The sequence below is a fragment of the Dromiciops gliroides genome, chromosome 5 (genome assembly GCF_019393635.1).
Source record: "Dromiciops gliroides isolate mDroGli1 chromosome 5, mDroGli1.pri, whole genome shotgun sequence".
Taxonomy (NCBI): domain Eukaryota; kingdom Metazoa; phylum Chordata; class Mammalia; order Microbiotheria; family Microbiotheriidae; genus Dromiciops; species Dromiciops gliroides.
This window is the reverse complement of record NC_057865.1, coordinates 53,055,334-53,078,502: the sequence shown is the minus strand read 5'-3', so window position 1 is coordinate 53,078,502 and position 23,169 is coordinate 53,055,334. Positions and strand designations below refer to the sequence as shown.

General features: G+C 38.8%; 1 protein-coding gene across 1 annotated transcript in view; it reads left to right on the top strand.

Annotated features, from left to right (window-relative positions):
* FAM171A1 (family with sequence similarity 171 member A1) overlaps positions 1-23,169 on the top strand; it is a 183,819-nt gene that overhangs the window by 29,720 nt on the left and 130,930 nt on the right. The gene's annotated exons all lie outside the window — the stretch shown is intronic.

Here is a 23,169-nt window from a genome sequence, read left to right as displayed (position 1 = left end):
AGATCATTGAAAACATGATATAATTTCTCAGAAGCAATCAAGTCTACTCATTCACTATAAATTCTGGAACAAATTGTCATACAACTATGGTGTTTGTCCAACACACACACATACAGCACACACACGTTGATGGATCAAAAGATCATGAGCTAACTGTCTAGCCACCTGTAATTATCTGGGCACTTTTAATTTTTAATCTATTTCCTTCTCTCCAGGTTGAATCGTTCAACCAATTGTCCCATTGTCGAACATTACCACAAAGAGACTTTGTAAGTTCTAGGGTTGAGTAGGAATTAAAATAACACTACCTGTGAATAGGAACATTTAAGCCTTGCCATAAGTAGGAAATACTTTTGTTTGGATTTTGTACAGAATGCTTTCCATCACCTTGACAAGTACCTTAGGTGAGCACATGCCTATATACAGCCATCAATAAACAGTTATTTCCCTAGATACATCTCTCACACAGAATCTAGTATAATTTTAATTATATCTGGGGGGATTCCTTCTCTGGGGAGAACCTTGTAGGCTGCATTTTTCCTCTACTGAATCAACCGCTTTTTAAAAATCAATAGTATATCATGGACTTATATTTTCTACAGCACAACACCTAGTCACTGTTATAACTGGTCCCTTCAGTGAACTCATTCTGAGTGCCTTGGATGTGTACACAGGACAATTTCATAAAGACTTTGAAGTGATGAGAAAGAAGGTGTATGAGTTGGTAGTTTCTGATGCCTCCTAGGTCACCTTTTTATCCATGATCACTTTGCTTTTGGGGGGAAAGGGAAGAAATGAGCCCATTAGAGATTATCTGGAGATTGTTGAGTGCTTTTATAAAATGGCATCATGAAATAAATGGATTTCTTTCATCTACATTTATGCAGGTCTAGCCCCTTTATTGACTTCAACTTCTTACAGGAAGCTACTTTTTCACATAATAAAAGTGGCAGAGTTATAATTGAGATGGTGGAGTCCACATGTAGTGGTTTAATTATCTGTCCCAAATGGAAAAAAACCACTAAAAAGGCTAGAGGCTCTGTTTCCTTTCATATCTGTTTGTTCTTCTGATTTCACACTAGATATACCCCAAATAATCTGGTTTAATTGTATCTCATGCAAAGAGCTCTGATGATTCAACTTCTCCTAGACTGTTTTATGTTATTTTGTGAACCAGTACTACTCCTTATCTCCAACTATCTTTCTCTGAATTGTTTTGTCCATGAACTGGTGCTCCAAGCAGCCTTGTTTTCATCTGCCATGTGTCTCCGCTTGGCAAGTAGATTGTGCATTTCCTAAGGTGGTTTCTGGGTTCTTTCTGTCTCTTTTGTTTTGAATATTGTTTTGCCTCAGTTATAAGAACTATTATAACATCAGCTGTTAATGGCCCTATTTTTGCCCACTTTTTTTTTTCATGTTATCGAACTGTTTAAGCAATTTGGATTGGAGTTGCTATAATCGCATACAATGTCTTCTTTTCATGTTTATCCTGTCTTCTGATGTGATGTTTACTTTAAGCACTGCACTACCCACTTGCTGTTCTGTCTGCTCTGAGAAGGCAACAGCTGTGGTGTTTGTATGTATTTAAATCGCACAGTTTCTTGTACTCAGTAGGCACTTAATAAATGCTTGTTGAGTAAAAATGATTTTAATTGAATTGAGAACTGTAGTCTCCCTGGAACATCTGGGTAGTGAGAGACTGTAGGAATTTATGAAGGACATTGAAGATAATGCAAATACAACCCAATACTAGTTGGCTGATAAATATTAAAATCATCACATAGCCTTTGGGATTTTAAGACATTCAGCCTCTGAATGATGGCATTGTTTAATTTTGTGGTCTCTTTTATTCTGCAGTCTGATCAATGTGCTTGGACCTGTTAGCTCAGTTGATGACAGAGGAGGTTATGCTTATGGGTACCAAGGCCATTGGGGATAAATTAGCTTTGCAAGGAGACTGCCTCCATGACCCCAGCTTATTATCTGGGAAATGTGTATTGTTGGCCAGAGAGAGCAGGGAAAAGTGCCAGTGGTTCATCCCCAGGCAGCCAGCACCATGGACAAAACAACTGTGTAGTGCCAGGTCAGTAGTGTCACTTTTGACTAGGGAAGATACCATGTTTATTGTAATGGTGAGCCAACTGTTTCCTGCCCTCTGCAGCGATGCTCTGCATGCTTCCTATTCACTTGCCATGTCTCTAATGATTTTACTCTATGTTGTGGTGCTGTCCCCCTTGTAATGCTCCATATAAAATGATGGACTGGCCTGTAAGCTGCATCTCCCAAGAATACATCTGATGGCAATTTCTAGAGCAAGGCTTAAACATTTTCTGCTGGAGAGCCCTTTTCACCTGAGAAATTTTAACACGACTCTGGATATATAGGTATACAAAATAGATAGGCATAAACTTTGGCAGTTGCCAAATTTTTCACAGCCCCCACATTCAGTTTTGCAACCCCATGTGGTTTCGTGACCCACCATTAAAAAAACTTTGTGCTAGAGTGAGATCCCTTGATATTCATGAACTTTCTGACTGATTCAGGACTCCAGGGTGACAAAGATTCTCTCATTCAATCAAGATGAATACTTTTAAGCTTGAAGAATTAGAAACTACAGGCTAGGAGGAAAAGGAAAAGTATCTTGATTTGTATTAACCTTAAGCATGATTTTCTTCTTATGTTCTTTTTTTAAAAAATCCTTCAGAATAATAATCATTCCAGGTGACATTTATATAGTGATTTAAGGTCTATAAAGCACTTAACATGCGTTATCTCACTTGATACTCACTACAATCTTGTGAAGTGGGTGCCTTTATTATCCCTGTTTTTTAAATGAGGAAACTAAAGCTGAGAGTCATTTAAAGTCATTTAAAGACTTGCCTAAGGTCCCTCAGCTGGTAGCATTGGGAGGTAAGGTTCAAATCCATCTTTCTTTCCTTATTCAACATGTAACATTTTTACCACTGGACCATTAGCCTATTAAAGCTGGATAATTCATTTTTTCCAGTTTTACCTTGCTTTCAGCAGAAGCAGAAACACAGTCCAGTTGATGAAGCACCCTGCTTTTGTTGGAAAAAAAAATCACAAAAACACAGGAGACACTTTAATGTATATTGTTGTCTCAATATAAACATTCGTTGATGTACTATTTCATATATTAAAGCAAACCAAAGCAGTTTCAGCTTTTTTAAGCATGAAAATCAATGCTGAGTAGAAAAAAACTTTAACTAGATGTTGCCAACCAATAGTGATGCATGTTTATATAGTTATATAAAGTTCACAAAACACAACAACACTGGGAAGCAGCCATTGCAGATGTTGATAACTTCATTTTACAGGTGAGGAAACTGAGAAGGCTTAGAGATTAAGTAACCTGACATTGTCACACAGCTGGTAAATGTTGGAGATAGGATTCAAAGCTGTATCAACTCCATATTGAAGGTGCTTTGTACAGCATGGCACACAACTTCGTAATAGGAGGGAAAAAATCCAGAAATTAGATCAAGGAAAATCTATTTCCAAGTGCCAACAAGTTATTTCAGAACTTTTGGAACCATAAATTAGTTTCACTTCTTTTATTTAAAAAATATTACTTTTTTTGCTCTGACACAATTAACATTTCCCAACAACCTCAAATAGACCCTGTTCCAAAGTACATCCCTTAACATAGTCAGCTTTTGATTCCCAACTGAAAGGATGTCCTTTAATGTTAATTATATGGAACTAACATTAACCCTTTTGTTTGATCAGAGTTTTGTTGCCTCTCAATGTTGACTTTGTAGTTGTAGTCACTATGTAGATTGTTTTTTTCATCTCTGCTTTCTTACATCTGTCTCACTTTTTGCAAGTCTTATCATGTTTCTCTGAATTGTTTACATCCATCATTTCTTGTGGATCATAAACATAGATGTGAAAGAGACTCCTTAGGGTACATCGAGTCCAACCCCTTCTGTCAGTGAGAAAACAGGCTCAGGAAGGTTTGGTGATTTGTTCAAAGTCTATAGGAGTCAGTGGCAGAACTTGGGTTCAGATCTAGGTTCTCTGATTCTAAATTCATTGGGCATTCTTTCCCCTATATCAGTTAAAAAACATTTATTAAGTACTTACTGTATGTCAGGTACTGCACTGTGCTAAATGTCGGTGATACTTTCTCTCCTCTCAAAGAGCGTACATGCTAATGGGAAAGATGATATAATTGGGTATATTCAAGTTATATGCAGGGAAGATGGAAGGTGTAATCTGAGAGCTGGAAGTAAGAACAATTGAGGAGATCAGTAAAATCCTACAGAAAGTGGGATTTGATTTAAGTGGGGCACAACATTTCAGGAATGGGAACAACCAGTACACAAGCACAGACATGGGAATTCCTTGTGTTGTAGGATCTGCAGTGCAAGTAGGGCAATATAGTTGTATGGTAGAGTATGCAAAGGGAGCAAGGTGTAGAAAGACTGGAAAAGTGGGGAAGGCTTAAGGTATGAAGAGCTTAACATAGCAGAGAATTTTACATTTTAATCTAGAGGTAATAGGGAGCACAGGAGCTTATTGGAGGTGACTTGGTCAGACCTACATTTAGAAAAAGCCATTTGGCTGCTGAATAGAGAATGGACTGGAATGAGGAGAGACCTAAGGCAGTGAGACAAAAGGCTAGTGCAATAATCCAGGCAAGAAGTGATGAGGGAGGGCAACTAGGTGGCGCAGTGGATAGAGCACTGGCCCTGGAGTCAGGAGTACCTGAGTTCAAATCCGGCCTCAGACACTTAACACTTACTAGCTGTGTGACCCTGGGCAAGTCACTTAACCCCAATTGCCTCACTAAAAAAAAAAAAAAGGAAAAAAGTGATGAGGGAGATTTTGAAGGTATAAAGAACAAGATTTGACAGTGGATTGGATGTGGCATGAGAGAGTGTGAGGAATTATGGATGGCGCAGAGATTGTGGATTCAGTCCGATGTCTTGGAGGATGATAGTGCCCATAGGGAAATTCAGAGGAGTGTAAGGTTTGGGGGGTGGGATCACGAATTCTGCTTTGAACATGTTGAATTTCAGAGGTCTATGGAACTTCCTGTTGGAGATGTCCAAAAGACAGTTGTTGAGGTAGGATGAGAGAGAGAGAGAGAGAGAAAGAGAGAGAGAGGGAGAGAGAGAGAGAGAGAGAGAGAGAGAGAGAGAGAGAGAGAGAGAGAGAGAGAGAGAGAGAGAGAGTTATATCTGTGAATCATTTGCCTTAGAGGTAATGATTGAATTTATGGGAGCTGATGAGATCACCCAGTGAGATAATACAGACTGAAAAGAAAGGACCTAGGGCAGACCTTTGGGGCCATCTATAGCTACTTGGTGTGACATGAATAAAGAACCAGTTGGGAATTAAAAGCTGAGGATATCAAGGGATGTACCTAGTACCAGATTGTTTTCATGATTACCACTTTGCAATATACATAGTTTGAAATCTGATATTGCTAGACCTCTTTTCTTCACTTTTTTTTGATCCATTTGAAATTCTTAGCCTTTTGTTCTTCCAGATGAATTTTGTCCTTTATCGGTGTGAAAAGACTTTTTATTATTTTGTTCACTTGTCAAAAAGCTTTTTTCTAGTTTTTAAAAAATTGTTACCCAATCTATTGATTTGCTCTTTCTCTATTTTATTGAGATAAGCATTTAGAGATATAAGTTTTCCTTTAAGTACTGCTTTGGTTGCATTCCATAAATTTTGGTATATTGTCTCATTGTCGTCATTCTCTTTAATGAAATTATTGATTGTTTCTATGATTTTTCTTTGACTCACTCATTAGGATTAGATTATTTAGTTTTCAATTAATTTTTAATCTATCTTCCCATGGCCCTTTATTGAATGTAATTTTTATTGTATTTTGTTCTGGGAATGATGCATTGAACATTTTTGCTTTTCTGCATTTGTTTGTGAGGTTTTATGCCCTGATTCATGGTCATTTTTTTGTGAAAGTACCATGTATGCCTGAGGAAAAGGTATATTCCTTCCTATTCCCATTCAATTTTCTCCTGAGTTTTACCATATCTGACTTTTCTAAAATTATATTTATCTTCTTAACTTCTTTCTTATTCGTTTTATGGTTAAATTTATCTAGTTCTGAGAGGGAGTTATCAAAGATTTGATGCTGAATACCTTCTATAAGTCTTGCTTATACAATCTATTCATCTAATCTATTCTTTTATTTTTCAAATTTAATAACAATTTTTATAAAACTGTTTTGTATTAAAACTTGAAATCTATTATTACCAAACATTTTTCCTCCTTATTCTTTTTTATACTTCATCTCTTGATTTTCTTGACAATTTATTCCTTTAAATGAATTTTGTTGTTATTTTTACTAATTCAATCAGGTGTGCCTTTGATAATTTGGTTTAACATGAAATCTATAGATAATTTGAGTAATATCATAATTTTTTACTATATTTATAAAGCCATGAACATTTTCTATGTCTCTAATTACTTAGAACTTTTATTTCTGCAAGAAATTTTATAATTCATTATTTGTCTTCATACATTAATTTCAAGATACTAATATATTTGTTGTTACTGTAAATGAACTTTTCTATTCCTATGTTTTCCTCCTGTTTTTTTCTCTATAATACATAGAAAATTTGATAATTGCATGGCTTTATTTTATATTTTGCTACTTTAGTGAATATATTCATTGCTTTGATGAATTTTTGTAGTTTGGTATCTTTGGACTTCATGTAAGAATGTGGCCTATGTAGCATTTTACTTACTGAAATTTAGTTTGTATGATTAACATGTTTAGTAGCTAACTGTTGGTGTTTTTTTCCATTTGCTTTTTTGTCATCTAAACAACTAGCTCTCTGTACTATTCTAGTAATTTGCATATCACACTGAAGTTGTAAATGGAAAACAAAGTCAACTTGTTCTTGTTGATTTTTAAAATATAATTTGAATTCTAGGAAATAAAAATACAACATCCATCCTTAAACTTTACCTTGCTTTAGTCAGTATCTGAACGGTTATGTCTAAAGAGCATTTTTATAGATCAGCCCTTTTCCCCATTGAACACTTATGATTTTCGAAATGCTTTATTCTCATTTCTCACTTAGCAAACCCCTCCCCCTGCATTCCCACTGCCACCATCCTCTTTGAAGTCTTTATTCTATCTCACTGCAGTGATTCCCTTCCTCCTTCCTTCCCCTCTCTTCTCTTCCTCCCTCCACCCTTCCCCCATCAATTTGACATGCTAGGGGCCAGACTTGTCCTCCTGAAGCCCAAACCTGATCTCATCATGTCAGCCTCCTGACCTCTGTCATGTTATGGTCCCTGACTTCTTTCCAGGCTCTGTTCAGGTACCACCAGAAGGTGAAACCTTTTCCTGAGTTGTTAGTGGTGTCTGCCTCTTGCAATTCCTTTGCATTACTTTGGTATGGGGTTCTCTTTATATCACCAGAGTTTATCTCAGGAACTTGTACATATTAAGTGCCTAATAAACATTTGTTCAAGGGAACTGAAAGTCATCTGCCTTCTCAAAAACCTTCAGTAAAAGGATTATGCGGAGGGTTGGAAAAGGAACCCCCTCCTCATGGCCATAAAAATCATTGATCCAACAAAGAGCGTCAGTGCATCTTACTTATTTTCATTCTTTCATACTCTGTTAAAATAGTTTGCACAATTTAAATAACTAAATGACCATAAGATGCTGCTGCAGAAGTAGGGGAGAAGGAGGGTGGGATGTGAGCAATATCTAGATGAACCAAAAGGGCTTAGACAGGTTAAATAACTTTTCCAGGGTCACACAGCTTAGTACGTATTTGTGGCACAATTTGAACTTAAGTCTTTTTGCCTCCAAGTCCAGTGCTTTATCCCCTATATTACCTAGCTGCACTAGGAAATCGGAGTCAAATCAGCGCTCACCAACCAAGGTGACCATATACTTCTGATTAAGTTTTGGTTTTGGATAGGTTCATCCATATAGCAAAGTGCTATAACCATCCTAAGCAGAGTTTGTGAACAAAAATGCTGAAGTGCTAGCTGGAAAACTGATGTCTCTATGGTCTGTAATCAGTGAAATGCTAGATGAAGGTGAGGCGGTGTTTTTAGCCCCAGTGGTCCTTGAAGCATGACTCTCTATAAGCCTCTAAGCAGGAGGAGAAATAAATGAGGGGATGATGGGAGGCCAGATATACTAGAAGGGAAATGGACAATACAAAGTGGACCTTCTTAATGAAAGATATTTAAAGGAAACAACAACAAAAATTTTTAAATAAAAGCTCTTGATTGATTAATCAACAATTTTTATAAATGCACATACTGTGAGGTAAGTGTGTTTGGGGATCTGAAAATGTGTAATACACAATTTGGATAAAGAAAAGAGTGTTAAAGATGTTGGTTTTGTATAAGCTCAGCGATTTTCCACTATTCCCTTCATGTCCAGATGTTAGCTCTCCTGCTTTGCTCTGACTTCATCTTCATTATCCATCTCCTTGAGGGTCTCCCCTTCTCCATGTTAAATCCCTTAATAAAGCTTTGTCTCTTGTCTTCTTGCTGTACATTCACTCCCTTGGTGATCTCTCACCCATTCCTGTGACTTTAGTTCTCACCTCTATGCAAATCTTTCTCCTGCTTTGCTCCACTGTCACCTTTCCAGATGCATGCCAGGCATCTCCACCTAGTTGTCTTTCCAGCCTGTCTAAAGTTAAACTCATCATCTTCCATCCAAGCCTGCCCTTCTCAGCCTTTTCTGTTTCTCTTTGATGGTGTCACCTTTTGCCCTTTCCTTTCCTTCGCCATGGTCCACATTCGATCAGTCGATGTCCTGCCATCATCCTAGCTATTTTATCGATCCTCTTCTCTTCACATCCCCTGCCTCTGACCTAGTTTAAGCCTCCATTACTTCTCCCCTGCAGGAGTGTCTCCTAATGACTTCTTGACACTTTCTTCCTGTCCTAATTCATCATTTGCCTAAATGTCAGAGTGATTTCCCTAATGCAATATTATTTGGGGGTGGGGCAGAGCCTTAAGTGACTTGCCCAGGGTCACACAGCTAGTAAGTGTCAAGTATCTGAGGCCAAATTTGAACTCAGGTCCTCCTGAATCCAGGGCCCGTGTTTTATCCACTGTGCCACCCTGCTGCCCCCCCAATGCAATATTCTAATCATGTCATTTCCCTTCCAAAAAAAATCTTCACTGGTTCCCCATTGCAGAATGGACAACGATCTAAACTCTCTTTCTGGTCATTCATAAGCATCTGTAAGTCAGCCCTAACATAGTTTTATAGCCTTTCTTTCTCATGACCAAAGTTCCATAGTCAACCCTAATCTTTCCAACCTGATCTTGACATACCCTCCACACGGTGTTTTAGCTAGTCTTCACTACTTATGATTCTCTAAAGTAAATTCTTAGCCTGCCCCTATTTCTTTGTTCCCACCATTCCTCGGACTTTCAGTGGAATGCCCTGTTCTCTCCACCCCCACAGTATGTCTGTTTCTTGAAATTCTTTCCCTCCTTCAAAGCTAGCCTAAGTAGGGCTAGCTAGGTGACGCAGTGGATAAAGCACTGGCCCTGGATTCAGAGGACCCGAGTTCAAATTCGGCCTCAGACACTTGACACTAGCTGTGTGACCCCGGGCAAGTCACTTAACCCTCATTGCCGTGCAAAAAACCCAAAAACTTTTAAAAAAACAAAACAAAGCTAGCTTAAGTGGCACCTCCTCTATGAGTCCTTCTCTTTATTTTTTCCTCAATCATCTGGAAGTGCCTTTACTCACTGATCTCTTTGTGCTTTGCTTAGACATTTCTTATACTTGGATAACTATTCTAATGATGTTTATTTCTTATATATCAGTAGAACTATGGCCTAGTAAATAGAGTCCTGAGCTTGGAGTTGGGAAGACCTGAGTTCTTAACCCTGATACTTTGATAAGTGAGTGACCCTGCACAAATCACTTAAATAGGCAATTCCTTAAGATTTGTTTCCCGAGTCACAGAAGGGCTGCTGTCTGCTTTGGTGAAGAAAATCACTATACTGGGAATTTCCTTTCCTGCCAACATCACACATATTTGTGCCTGCTAGATTTTGTAGCTCAGATATAGACAGTATCACTTATAATATTATATTTATTTTTACATATGTTTTATCTCTCCTACTAGATAACAGATTCTTTGACAGCTACCTTCTTATCTCCCAGGAGCCCAGCATACAGTCCTTTGCACATGCCTATTTCAAGGGTCTGTGATTTCATTGGTTTCACTAGTCTTCCCTGCCCTGGTGCAGACAGCAATCTTTCTGGGACTTGGTACATAGTATTTGACAGTTACTGGGGCCAAAAAAATTGTATTTCCCTGGGGTCATCCTTGTGATCATACATAGTAGTAGTTTATTAAATATGAATTGAAGGGAAATGAATTGACAAGCCACAATGCTATACCTAGGGTGAAGCATCTTCTCACTGTAACTTCAGAAAAGCTTTTTGTGAAGAGAGATGGGAATAGCAGGAATTCAAGTACAGTGAACAGATGGAGTCCAGATGGATTCCCTAGCGTCCAGTACAAATCCATGAAATAAATAAGACCTTATATTTTGACTCATAATGATAGCTTGTTTATTTAATTTGGAGGTGGGGTGGAGAGATAAGTTCAGTGATTCACAGGGTCATTTACTCTTGTACCACACCTTACAACAGAATTCCAAAACCCTTTAAAAATATATGGGCCTAAAGAAGCCATTTCTATAACCACTTATAGTAGATTAATCTCTAAACCATAAGGAATGCAGTCACCTCTTTAACTGGAAACCAGACACAGGCCAGGAGTTGTATAGCACTCAACAAGAGTTTGAACCTACTGAAGCAATGTGGGACATCTAAGTTGATAAGACATTCCTTCTCATGTCCTGGTAAAAAGAAAAAAAAGGCCCTGGACTGGTGCTTAGGGTCATATCAGCTGACAAGTGAGTTTTGTACAATGGGCTTAGAGTAGAAACATTTGAAAATTCAACTACTACTTTCTGTACCAATCTTTAAGTCATTATGAACTTTGACATTGTTAAAAGACAGAATTAGTTCTATAATTGACTCTGGGTGTCTGTTCTGCCCAGTATTGTAGAAAGAATCCTAGAAACTTCCATTGTCAGTGGACCTTGAAGATCATCTAGACCAGGGGTTCTTAACCTTGGGTCCATGGACCCCAAAGATTTCAGGGAGGGGCACCTAGGTGGCACAGTGGATAGAGCACCAGCCCTGAAGTCGGGAGTACCTGAGTTCAAATCCAGCTTCACACACTTAATACTTACTAGCTGTGTGACCCTGGGCAAGTCATTTAACCCCAATTGCCTCACTAAAAAAACCAACCAAACAAAGAAAAAAACCAAAGATTTCAGGGAGTGTGTGGACTTGGAAGGAGGAAAAAGAACATCTATTTTCATTTATTTCTAACTGGAATTTAGCATTTCCTTCAGTTATTTAAAAACAGGTTTCTAAGGAAGGAGTCATTGGCTTCACATGGTTTCCAGAGGAAAGATTAAGAACCCCTGATCTAGACTCACCTTCTCAATTTACAGGTATGGAGGGTGAGGCCCAGAAAGATTAAATGATTTGTCCAAGGTTGGTGGCAGTGCCTGGATATACAACAGTGTTTTTTCCCTTTATTCTTTTTTTCCCAGAGCAATGAGGGTTAAGTGACTTGCCCAGGGTCACACAGCTAGCAAGTGTCAAGTGTCTGAGGCCGGATTTGAACTTAGGTCCTCCTGACTCCAGGGCCAGTGCTCTATCTACTGCTCCACCTAGCTGCCTTTTCCCCTTTTACTCTTCCTTTCTGTGCTACTTTAGGGGGGACTAAAGGAATGTGATGACAACTCCTAAGATCATAGATTTCCAACTAGAAAAGTCATCATAAAGACCAGTTCATCCAGTGCCCTGATTTTGCACATGAAGAAACAGAGCTACAGAAGAGAAGTAGCTTCTTGAGATTCCTTCCAGTTCTAGATCAATGATCCAAAGATAGGTTATAGGCAGTAAGTCACAGAACTGGGAACAGGAGCCAAGTCTGAATCCAAATCAAGGACTCTTTCCACTACACCATATTCCTTTACAGTCAGTCTTAATTGGGGGGAGGAGGTTCTTATTATTCCATTTGTGCATTTTCCCCAGACCTCTTGTTTTTCCTCTTCCTCTCCCATATACTTTTTGAGGAAGGTATATCCTGTATAATCAATCAGCAGGTATTTTAAGTGCCCACCTTGTGCCAGGCACTGTCCTAGGTGCTAGGGATGGAAAGGTATAAGTGGAACAATCCTTGCCCTCAAGGAACCTACATTCTATTGGGGAGACAAATGCACGTATGTAATTAGATACAGAATGTATACAAAAGAGTTAAAATGGGCGGAGGCAGTGCTGGAGACAATCAGGAAATGGAAAATTGCATGTAAGGCACAATAAGGACAATTTATCTGGATGGTAGAGTGGAGAAAGAGGCAGGATGTATAAAGAGGCTAGACACATAAGTTAAGGACTGGTTTAGAGGAGCTTTGAAATTAGCTACACTTGAATTTGGCAGGTTAATATAGGTATTCCACTACTTGGGGAACTGTGATTTGATCAGTGTGAATTCTCTGTCCACTGGCACAGATGACTCTTCAAGTTGCTGTGACTGAAAACCATCCATTTAGCAGTCAATCTGGTATTGAGGCTCTTCCTGTTTAGCTAGATTTTGAGTGTAAACCTATTATTTTTTTTTTAATTCCCAGCATTGAATACAGTGTCTCGCATAGAGCAAAATGCTTAATAAATGCTTTTTGATTAATTGAAAAGATGGTTTTCTAGTAGTGTAAGTGGTACTTTGGTGTAATGGATACAGTCACTTCTCTGAAACACACTGGCATTGTACCCTCTTAGCTTCCCAGGCAACTCTCTAAGATTGTACGTTATAGACAAAATGGCATCTTGCTTGGTAAAAGGGGTTCACTTCTTAGTGGCCTCAACAACTCTATAATGTGGTCATTTGCCAAGAAGGCGCTGACCTCCTTTGCTAGCAGGAGTGTTCTCACCTTTGAGTTTCCTATATTAATGCAATTACAGGTCCAGACTTTAGCCCCAGCCATCCCTATGTTTACATACAATAATTTGTCCCCCAATTGGTGAGCCCTCCTTTAATCTAAAGTTCTTTGCTACATGAAAAGTATCACAATGAATGCTTTAGTGGTCATAAGCTAGGAAGACGTGCCCTTTGGCAATATGTTCCTTTGTGAAACTATCAAAGATGCAACCAGGATTGAACAAACAGTGGGTCGGACTCAGTAAAGCAGTTCTTGTTCTTAAAATTGATACTCAGAATAAGTACTGCGAGATCATCAAAGAAAGACTCAAGGATGTTAAATGTACTCCAGTTTTTAAGGCAGAACTCTTTAGTACCGGGACATCTCAGCAATGTGGATACTAGACTTCTAAGTAATTTTCCTATTCTACCCACCCACAGTCCCTTCTAAAACCTGCCACCAGAAAATATTTTGTCATATATCTTAGCTCTGTTCAAGTCAGTCCCCTGCCCAGGATCCTTTAAAAGCTCCCCACTGACTTCATGATAAAGTCTAATTTGTTAATCTGACATTCAAGGCCTTCCCTACCCTGACCTCAATTTACCTTACCAGTTTTATCTCTTCCTATTTGTCTTCATGTTCTCCAAAGCTCAAAGCCAGCTGGACTTCTCCCTGTTCCCCAACCACCCTCTGTAATTTCCCACTCTTTTCAAAATGGCTTATTTCTCTTGGAATTCCCTCCCTACAATATGGTCTCTCAAAAATTTTACTCTTAAGATATCATCCTGGCCTGGAACTCAACCTCCCCCAGCCTTCTCTGTGCTTCCAAAGGATTTTGTCTGCAGCTCTCTCTAGCACTTCTCACTTTCTGCTTTGTATTATGGTGATTCTGTCTATATCTTATCTCCCCAATTAGATCTTAAACTCCTTGGGGTTAGGGATTAGATGTTACTCAACTTGGCTGCAGTCCTGTTGTTGAATGGAATCACTAAACCAGGATTTGAGGAGGGGTGGGGCTGGGGTTTTAGACCTCCAAAAAAAATTTCTAATGCCTTACCAGTTTTCATTAACTTTTCATTGATAGAGTAGAAGGACCTTGGGTAAGAGGCGGAACTGATACGAGAAGAGTCGGTACAGATGTTTTTACTCAGAAAGTGATTGGAAGTGTAAAAGCCTATCTTGAACCACAGTTTGGTCTGCCTGTAACTTGTTTATTCCATCTGTTACTTGAGCTGTGGTTTGGGTCTCGGCAGACAGAGTATTGATGGGCTGCTGCTGCTTTTTTTTGTTGTTTGATTCCGCCCCCCCCCCCCAGAATTCACTTTTTACATTCACGATTGTAGCTGATCCTGGGATAGGCACCAGTGGTGGAGGGAGATTTTCTTAATTTGTTAATAGGAAACCTCTTAACCATGGGTGTACGTGACCCCAAGCCGTTCCCACTATTTAAAACCAAGCAATAAACTTCAGCTGGCTGTGTATGAGTGGGCTACTCGTGCGTGTCCCTGGTGATTTTCAAAGAGTCAGCCCAAGGTCAAGAGGTGCCATTCTCAGAAAGCTTTGCGGCATACTCAGAGGCGGCTGATTGCCAAGAGATTGAGGCTAAAGCTCATTGTTAGACCGTGAGTAACAGGTATCTTAGCAAGTACAGGTATGTAATCAGACCCTAATTTTTTTTTAATAAATTAGAAAAAACAAAATGAACCTTTTAGAGAAAGATTATCTGAACTCTAAAAGGAGTACCTAGATTGCATTGAATTAAAAACCAGATGAACGATTGTAACCTGCGTGTCTATGTCATATACAAATGGCTCCTTATCGGTAGCTTGGTGTTTCCTACTTCCTTCCTGGGATTTTTCTCCATGATGGTTGGGAAATATGGAAATTGACTGTGGATAGCTGTGAAAACTCCTAATTAGCCTTAACTAGACTTCTTTCCTAGTATAGATAATATCCATTATACATAGTGGGACCAATTTATTGGAGTATGTGCCACTTTTCTGGAAGATGACTTTGATGCTAGGATCTCAACAAATGGGGCCTGAAATCAACAGAATGACACTGGCATGATTCATTCACCGTATTTCAATCAGTGTGGCATTGGCTGGTGATCAGTCATGTTCTTTGTGTACTCTTTCTTTCAAATAAAACTGAAAGAGGGAATGAATGATTTACTCTTGGTAATCAAGGATTCCTGTTAAAGAATCAGTGATGGTTTTAGGATTTTGCACTGGTGGGATTGCAATGCCTAAGGACTGCATTGTTCTGTAGTCTTTATCACTTTCTGCACTCTAAACCCCCCCACATTTTCTATATTTTAAGTGCAGTTGTGTTGTGTACCATATTATTATATAGTCAGCTAGCATTCGTTAAGCACCTACTATGCGCCAGGCATTGTGCTAAGCACTGGAAATGCACAGAAAGGCAAAAGACTTGGTACTCTGTTCTCTCCACGTTTGGGGGATGCTATTCTCTCTTGGTTTTCCTCCTACCCATCTGACCCCTCCTTTTCTGTTTCCTTTTCTGGATTCTCCTCCAGATCATACCCTCTAACTGTAGGTGTCCCTTAGGGTTCTGTCCCGTATCCTGTCCTCTTCCCTTCTCTCTATACTACTACTTCACTTGGTGATCTCATCAGTTCCCATGGATTTAACTACTATCTTTATGCTGACGATTTCCAAGTCTACCTATGCTGTACCAACCTCTCTACTGACTTTCAGTCTTGCATCCCCAGCTGCCTTTCAAACTTGACAAACTGGGGGCAGCTAGGTGGTGCAGTGGATAGAGTACCAGCCCTGGAGTCAGGAGGACCTGAGTTCAAATCCAGCCTCAGACACTAACACTTGCTAGCTGTGTAACCCTGGGCAAGTCACTTGACCCCAATTGCCTCACCAAAAAGAAACAAACAAAAAAAAAAAAACTTGACAAACTGAATGTCCAGTAGACATGTTTTAATTAAATATTTTATTTTTTCCAATTATTTGTCAAAACAATTTTTAACATTTGCTTTTTTAAAATTTTGAGTTCCAGACTCCCTCTGTCCCTTTCCCCACTGAAAAGGTAAACAATTAGAAATGTGCAGTCATGTAAAACATACTTCCATGTTAGTTGTATTGTGAAAGGAAAAACACAGTAAAAAAAAAGTTATGGGTTTTTTTATAAAGTAGACTTCCATCTGCATTCAGATTCCATCAGTTCTTTCTCTGGAGTTGGACAGCATTTTTCACCATGAGTTCTTCAAAATTGTACTGTTGATAATAGCTAAGTAATTGACAGTTGATTATCATATAATATTGCTGTTCCTATGTACAATGTCCTCCTGGTTCTGCTCACTTCACTTTGTATCAGCTCACGTAAGCCTTTTCTTGTAAGGTTTTTCTGAAAGCATCTTGCTCATCATTTCTTATAGCAAAATAGTATTACATCATAATCATATATCACAATTTGTTCAGCAATTCCTCAAGTGATAGGCATCCCTTCAATTTCCAATCCTGTTACCACAAAAAGAGCTGCTACAAATATTTTTGTATATATGTATGTCCTTTTTGTGTGTGTGTGTGTGTGTGTGTCCTTTTCCTTTTTAAAAAATCTCTTTAGGATACAGACTTAGTGGCTGTATTGCTTGGCCCAAGGGTATGAATGCTTTTATAGCCCTTTGGGCATAGTTCCAACTTGTTTTACAGAATGGTTGAATTACAACTCTACCAAGAGTGCATTAGTGTCTCAATTTTCCCATATCCCCTCCAACGTTTGTTATTTTATTTTTCTGTCGTATTAGTCAAGCTGATAGGTGTGGGGTGGTATCTCTGAGTTGTTTTAATTTGTATTTCTCCAATCAATAGTGATTTCAAGTATTTTTATATGACTATAGATAGTTTTGACTTCTTCATCTAAAAACATATCCTTTGACCATTTATCAGTTGGGGCATGACTTGCATTCTTATAAATATGACTCCATTTTTATATATTTGAGAAATGACATCCTTATCATAGATATTTGCTGTGAAAATATTTTCACAGTTATGATAACTGTGTATATCCCTCCATTCTATTTTTCCTTTGTTTATCCTTCTCACTCTCTCTCCATTTACCTTGTCCCTTCTCAAAAGTGTTTTGCTTCTGACCACTGCCTCCTCCAATCTAACCTCTCTTCTATCAGCAAACCCTCATCTCTTACCTTCTTCTTCTTCCTACTTCCCTGTAAGGTAAGATAGATTTCTATAACTGGGTATGTAGTTATTCCATCCTTGACTCAATTCCAAAGAGAATAAGATTCACATGTTTCCCCTATACATCCCCCATCTTCCCCTCTACTGCAAAAGCTCTTTTGTGCTTCCTTTATGTGAGATAATTTATCCCATTCTGCCTCTCCCTTCCCCCTTCTCCATGTGCATTCCTCTTTCTCACCACTTAATTTTATTTGTTAAGATATCATCCCATCATAGTCAACTCACACACATGCCCTCTGTCTATGTATACTCCTTCAAACTGCCCTAATAATAATAATAAAGTTCTTATGAGTTACAAGTATCATCTTCCCACATAGGAATGTAAACAGTTTAACCCTATGAAATACCCTTGTGATTTCTCTTTCCTCTTTACCTTTTAATGGTTCTCAAGTCTTGTGCTTGAATGTCAAAATTTTTATTCAGCTCTGGTCTTTTCAATCAAGAATGCTTGACAGTCCCCTATTTTATTAAATATCCATTTTCCTCCTGAAAGATTATACTCCATTTTGCTGGGCAGGTGATTTTTAGTTGTAACTTTTTTTTTTTTTTTTTTTTTTTTTTTTTTGGGGGGCAATGGGGGTTAAGTGACTTGCCCAGGATCATGCAGCTAGTAAGTGTCAAGTGTCTGAGGCCGGATTTGAACTCAGGTACTCCTGAATCCAGTGCTTTATCCACTGTGCCACCTAGCCGCCCCTTTGGTTGTAATCTTAGCTCCTTTGCTCTTTGGAATATCATATTCCAAGTCCTCCAATTCTTTAATGTAGAAATTGCTAAAATTATGTGATCCTAAGTGTGGCTCCACAACATTTGAATTGTTTCTTTCTGGCTCTTTGCAGTATTTTCTCCTTGACTTGGGAGCTCTAGAATTTGGCTATAATATTCTTGGGAGTTTTCATTTTGTAATTTCTCCTAGGAGGTGAGTGGTGCATTCTTTCAATTTCTATTTCATCCTCTGGTTCTAGGATATCAGGGGAGTTTTCTTTGATTAAAATAAGCCTAGATATTATCTTTCAATAAATTATCCAATAATTCTTAAATTATCTCTCTTCGATCAATTTTCCTGGTCAGTTTTTTTTAATGAGATTTTTTTTTTTACAATTTCTTCTATTTTTTTCCATTCTTTGTTTGATTATTTCTTGATGACTTTTGGAGTCAATAGCTTCTACATGTCTGATTATAATTTAATGGTATTGTTTTCTTCAGTGAGCTTTTGTGCTTTGTTTTCCATTTGGCTAGTTCTGCTTTTTAAGGAGTTCTTTTCTTTAGTCAATTATTGTACATCTTTTTTCCATTTGATCTATTCTTTTTTAAGGTATTTCTTCAGTATTTTTTGTGCTTGCTTTTCTAAGCTTTTGACTCTTTTTTCATAATTTTCTTACCTCACTGTCATTTCTTTTCCCAAATTTTCATCTACCTCTCTTATTTGATTTTTTAAATCATTTTTTCAGTTCTTCCAGGAATTCTTTTGGGGCTGGAAACCAATTTACATTTTTCTTTCAGTCTTTGGATGTAGTGGTTTTGACTTTATTGTAATTATTTGAGTTTGCATCTTGAGATCTTTCCTGTCACTATAGCAACTTTCTGTGGTCAGGTTCTTTTTGTTGTTTGTTTGCTCATTTTTTCTAGCCCATTTCTTGCATTTTAACTCTATGTTAAAGTTTGGCTCTGCTCGTCCAGTGTAGGGAGCATTGTCTCAAGCTTCAGGTTTTTTTGTGCTGCTGTTTTCAGAGCTAATTTTAGGAGTTTATAAATTTTCAGTTCTACCAAGTTGATATGATCTAGGGGAGAGGTATGGTTACTGCTCTCTTGGCCTATGAGTGACCATAAGCACTCTTTTCCATCCTAGAACTTTGCTCCCCTGAAGCCATATGCTTGAGGGTGCTAGTGCTCCTTCTCACCCTGGAACTATGACCTGGAGTGGTGTATGGTGCAATCCAACAGAGTCTTGCTCCCAGTGCCTGTGAAGGGTCCCCTGTAATCTTCTGATCAGTTGTCCAACCCCCTTATTGTCTGTGGTCTTGAGGGCTTCAGAAGCTGCAGCTTCCAATTCAGTCACACCCCAATTCCTGCTTATGGCTTGTTGGAACACTATGCTCTACTCTCATCCAAGTGGGACAGACCTTTTCTGCTGACCTAAATTGTCTTTGAGAAAATTGTTTCAACCCCATCCTTCTATGGGTTCTGCCACTACAGAATTCATTTTGAGGCATTATTTAAAGTTATCTGGAGGGGAATTTGGAAGAGCTCAGGGGAGTCCCTGCCTCTATGCCTCCATCTTGGCTACATTCCTATCATCTAATCCAGTAGACATCTACAACTCCATATGTCCAAAACAGAACTCATTATCTTTCCCCCAACACCCTCCTCCATATCTACCTTTCCTATTACTGTACAGAATAATACTCTTCCAGTCCCTCAGGTTCACAACCTAGGAGTTTCCTGGACTCCATGCTCTCACACTCCTAATATCCAAGCTGTTGCCAAGGCCTGTCCATTTCGCCTCTGCAGCATCTTTCAAACACACCCCTTTCTCTCCCCTGACATTCCCACCACCCTAGTGCAGGTCCTCATCACCTCATACCTGGACTATTGGAATAGTCAGCTGGGGTTGCTGCCCACCTGAAGTCTCTCTCCACTGCAATCCATCATTCAGTCCCCAGAGTGATTTTCCTAAAGCACAGGTCCAACCATAACATCCCTCTACCCAAGAAACTCCAGTGACTCCGTATTGCTTCCAGGATCAAATACCAAATACTCTGTTTGACATTCAAAGCCCTTCATAACAGCCTTCTTCTACCTTTCTAGTCTCCATACACCTTATTTCCGGATATCTACTCTTTGATCCAGTGACCCTGGTCTCTTGGCTTTTCCTCAAACAAGACACTCCATCTCTCAACTGCAGGCATTTTTTTCACCATCCCCCATGCCTGGAATACTCTCTGCCTCTTTGCCTCTCACTATTAACCTCCCTGGCTTCCTTTAAGTCCCAACTCAAATCCTGCCTTCTAAGAAGCCTTCCCAACCTCTCCTAATTCTAGTGGCTTTCTTCTGTTAATTATTTCCTATTTATCTTGCATGTAGCTAGCTTTATATATTTTTGTTTTCATGTTGTCTTTCCCATTAGATTGTAAACTCCATGAAGGCAGGGACTATCTTTTGCCTCTTTTTGTATCCCCCATAATTAGTACAGTGCCTGGCACATAGTAGGTGCTTAATAAATATTTATTGGTTATAAAAGATAGTCCCTGCTCTCAAGGAGCTCACATTTTAATGGAAGGGGGTGTACCTTATCTTGTAACATATAAGGAGAACTGTCATAAGACATTCATAACTAAATCATTCAATCAACAACCACCTATTAAGCACCTACTATATCTATATGTCTATACCTATATCTCTCCCCTGTATAGATATACACACAAATAATAAATATAAAGAGAAAAATACAAATATGAATGTAAAGGGGTTAACTTTAGCATCATTAGGGAGGGAGGGCACTAGCAGTCAGGAGATCAGCAAAGGTTTTATGCCCAAGGTGCTGCTTGAGCCAAATTTTAGTCTGAGAAGGGCCATGTCGTAGCAGATGGAGACCCCAGCCTTGTTGTCAGGAAAACCTCTCCAACACATCCTAGTATGGACAAGTCCCTCCACCCTTCCATGCTCCAGACAAATATAGGAGGCTGTAGGTTAAGGAAGAGTTGCTGGTGGGTGCCAACCAAGGGAGTTTATACTTTGAGAACTCCCTTGCCAGAGGAAATCACAGGTCTGGACCAAAGTAAATAAGCAAAAGCTGAAAGTTTACGGTCAAATATTTGGTTAGTAGCAATTGACAGTGTTGACTTTGGAGCCACACAATTGAATCAGTAGAATATTTTCCTAGATGCAGTAATTTAAAATTAATCAGGTGAATTTACACAGATGTATATCTGAAAAATATGGTTGACTGAAACATTTTCAGTGTCAACTTCTTCACAGTATAGAACCCATGATCCAATATGGAGGAAACTTGGGGAGGGACACAGAAAGTAAAAGTTCACAATCTCTTTGTTTTGTTTTGTTTTTTGTTTTTGTATTTTTTTTGCGAGGCAATTGGGGTTAAGTGATTTGCCCAGGATCACACGGCTAGTTAAGTGTTAAGTGTCCAAGGTCAGATTTGAACTCAGGTACTCCTGAATCCGGGGCCAGTGCTCTATCCACTGCGCCACCTAGCTGCCCCCACAATCTCTTTTTAAAGCACTTAAAAATAAATGAGTCTTTTGAGCCTTGGAAAGCATTTCAATAAACAAACCCTGGTAATGAACCAAGTTCGAATCCCTTGGCAGCTGATTTTCATCCAGCTGTATTCAGTTATTGAACATCTGTCAAAGAAAGTAATGCATAATTTGTCCATTTCTAACAATGGCAGAAGGCTGCTTTTAACCCTCAGTGGTATTTTCTATAACCTCCTAATCTCTACAAAGTTGTTAAGATGCAATAAACCAGGCTTTTATCAGTCCTGGAGTGGCTGCTGGAAGCATAAAGAGACTCAAGTTGACATTCATATGAAAGGAATTATAACTATCCAGAGTTTTATCTCTCCGTTAAATGTACAGCATCCTACTCAATCACGTGTTGGTGTGTTAACATAGAGTCAGCAGCACTGTGGATGGCATGTTTCCTGGCTACATGAAAAATGACATAAGATGAAAATCAATGTTCTCTATTGTATATATGTTGCTGAAGAGCTAGGGTAGGCTAGATTAAATAACACTCTACCCCACTCTTTGAATGCTTTCATGTAATGCATAAGCACGTATTATTATGACATGAGGTAGACTTGCCATGTTCTTTCTTTGTAGCTTGGGGCAAGCTATTTTATCTTTGATGCCATCATTTTTGTCTCTCTTTTTCTTAATATCTTTAACATCTTTGATATTGGCTTGCTCATTTGTGCTAGGGTTCAAATGTTGCATTTTTGCATTTTTGGGTGCTTACAGTTCACAGAAAAAGCTTGTCCCCATTAAGGTATTTCCAAATGGCAAAAACATGTTGTGAATACATAAATCAGTTTGCAGTTTTGCTAGGAAGGAGAGAGCATGGAAGAGTCTTTGAATCCTTCACCAAACTAAGCCCCCAAATAGTTTCAAATAAAGATCTCAGGAGGAGGTAATTGAGTAATTTTTCTTAAACAATAGGCATGGAGAAGAGCAGGATACCAGAGGAAGAAGAGAGGCCATTTTCCTAAAGCTCCAGAGACCAAAGAAGCAGAAATTCTTAGTAATTTGCACACAATGTTCTGCCTGTAGTTTCCCATTACATTTTCTTTTTCTCCTTTCCTTTCCTTTTCTCCTCCTTTTTCCTTCATTCTTTCCTCCCCTTCCTTCCCTTCCTCCCCTTCCTCCCTTCTTTCTTTTTTATTTACATCTGTTTTCTAAACCAAAAATATTCCTGAATGGAAAAAGTAGAAAGCATTTGAAATTTCAGTTCATTCATTATTTAAGCATCTGCCTTCTACATCTCCTGTTAGAAGCATTGTACCAAGTGTAAATTCAGTTGATCAGAATCTCAACAGCAGCAAGAACTTAGAGCTTTTAAAGAAACCCCTTCATATCCTTGCCTCTTTTTGAGCCAGGACAGCAAAATGATCAAATAAAAATATATCACTATGATTTTGACAGCAATCCTGGCTTTAATTGCCAAGACCAGCACAGAATCTGCCCCATTACGTCACTCTTCATCTGTTTTCCAAATACAGTATACAGTCCTCCTTCAAGTTTGGCCAGCTTTGAAGTTGGCTGAGGTTCTTACTGTAGCTTTCAGCCTGCTGTCTGATGGCCGTAAGGATGTCACATGTTACTGTGATGGCGGAGCCTCCGTAATGACTGTACATGTTTACAGAAGCTTTACTCCATAGAATTCTGTAAGAGTAGCATCTCTTCTGTATGATCACATG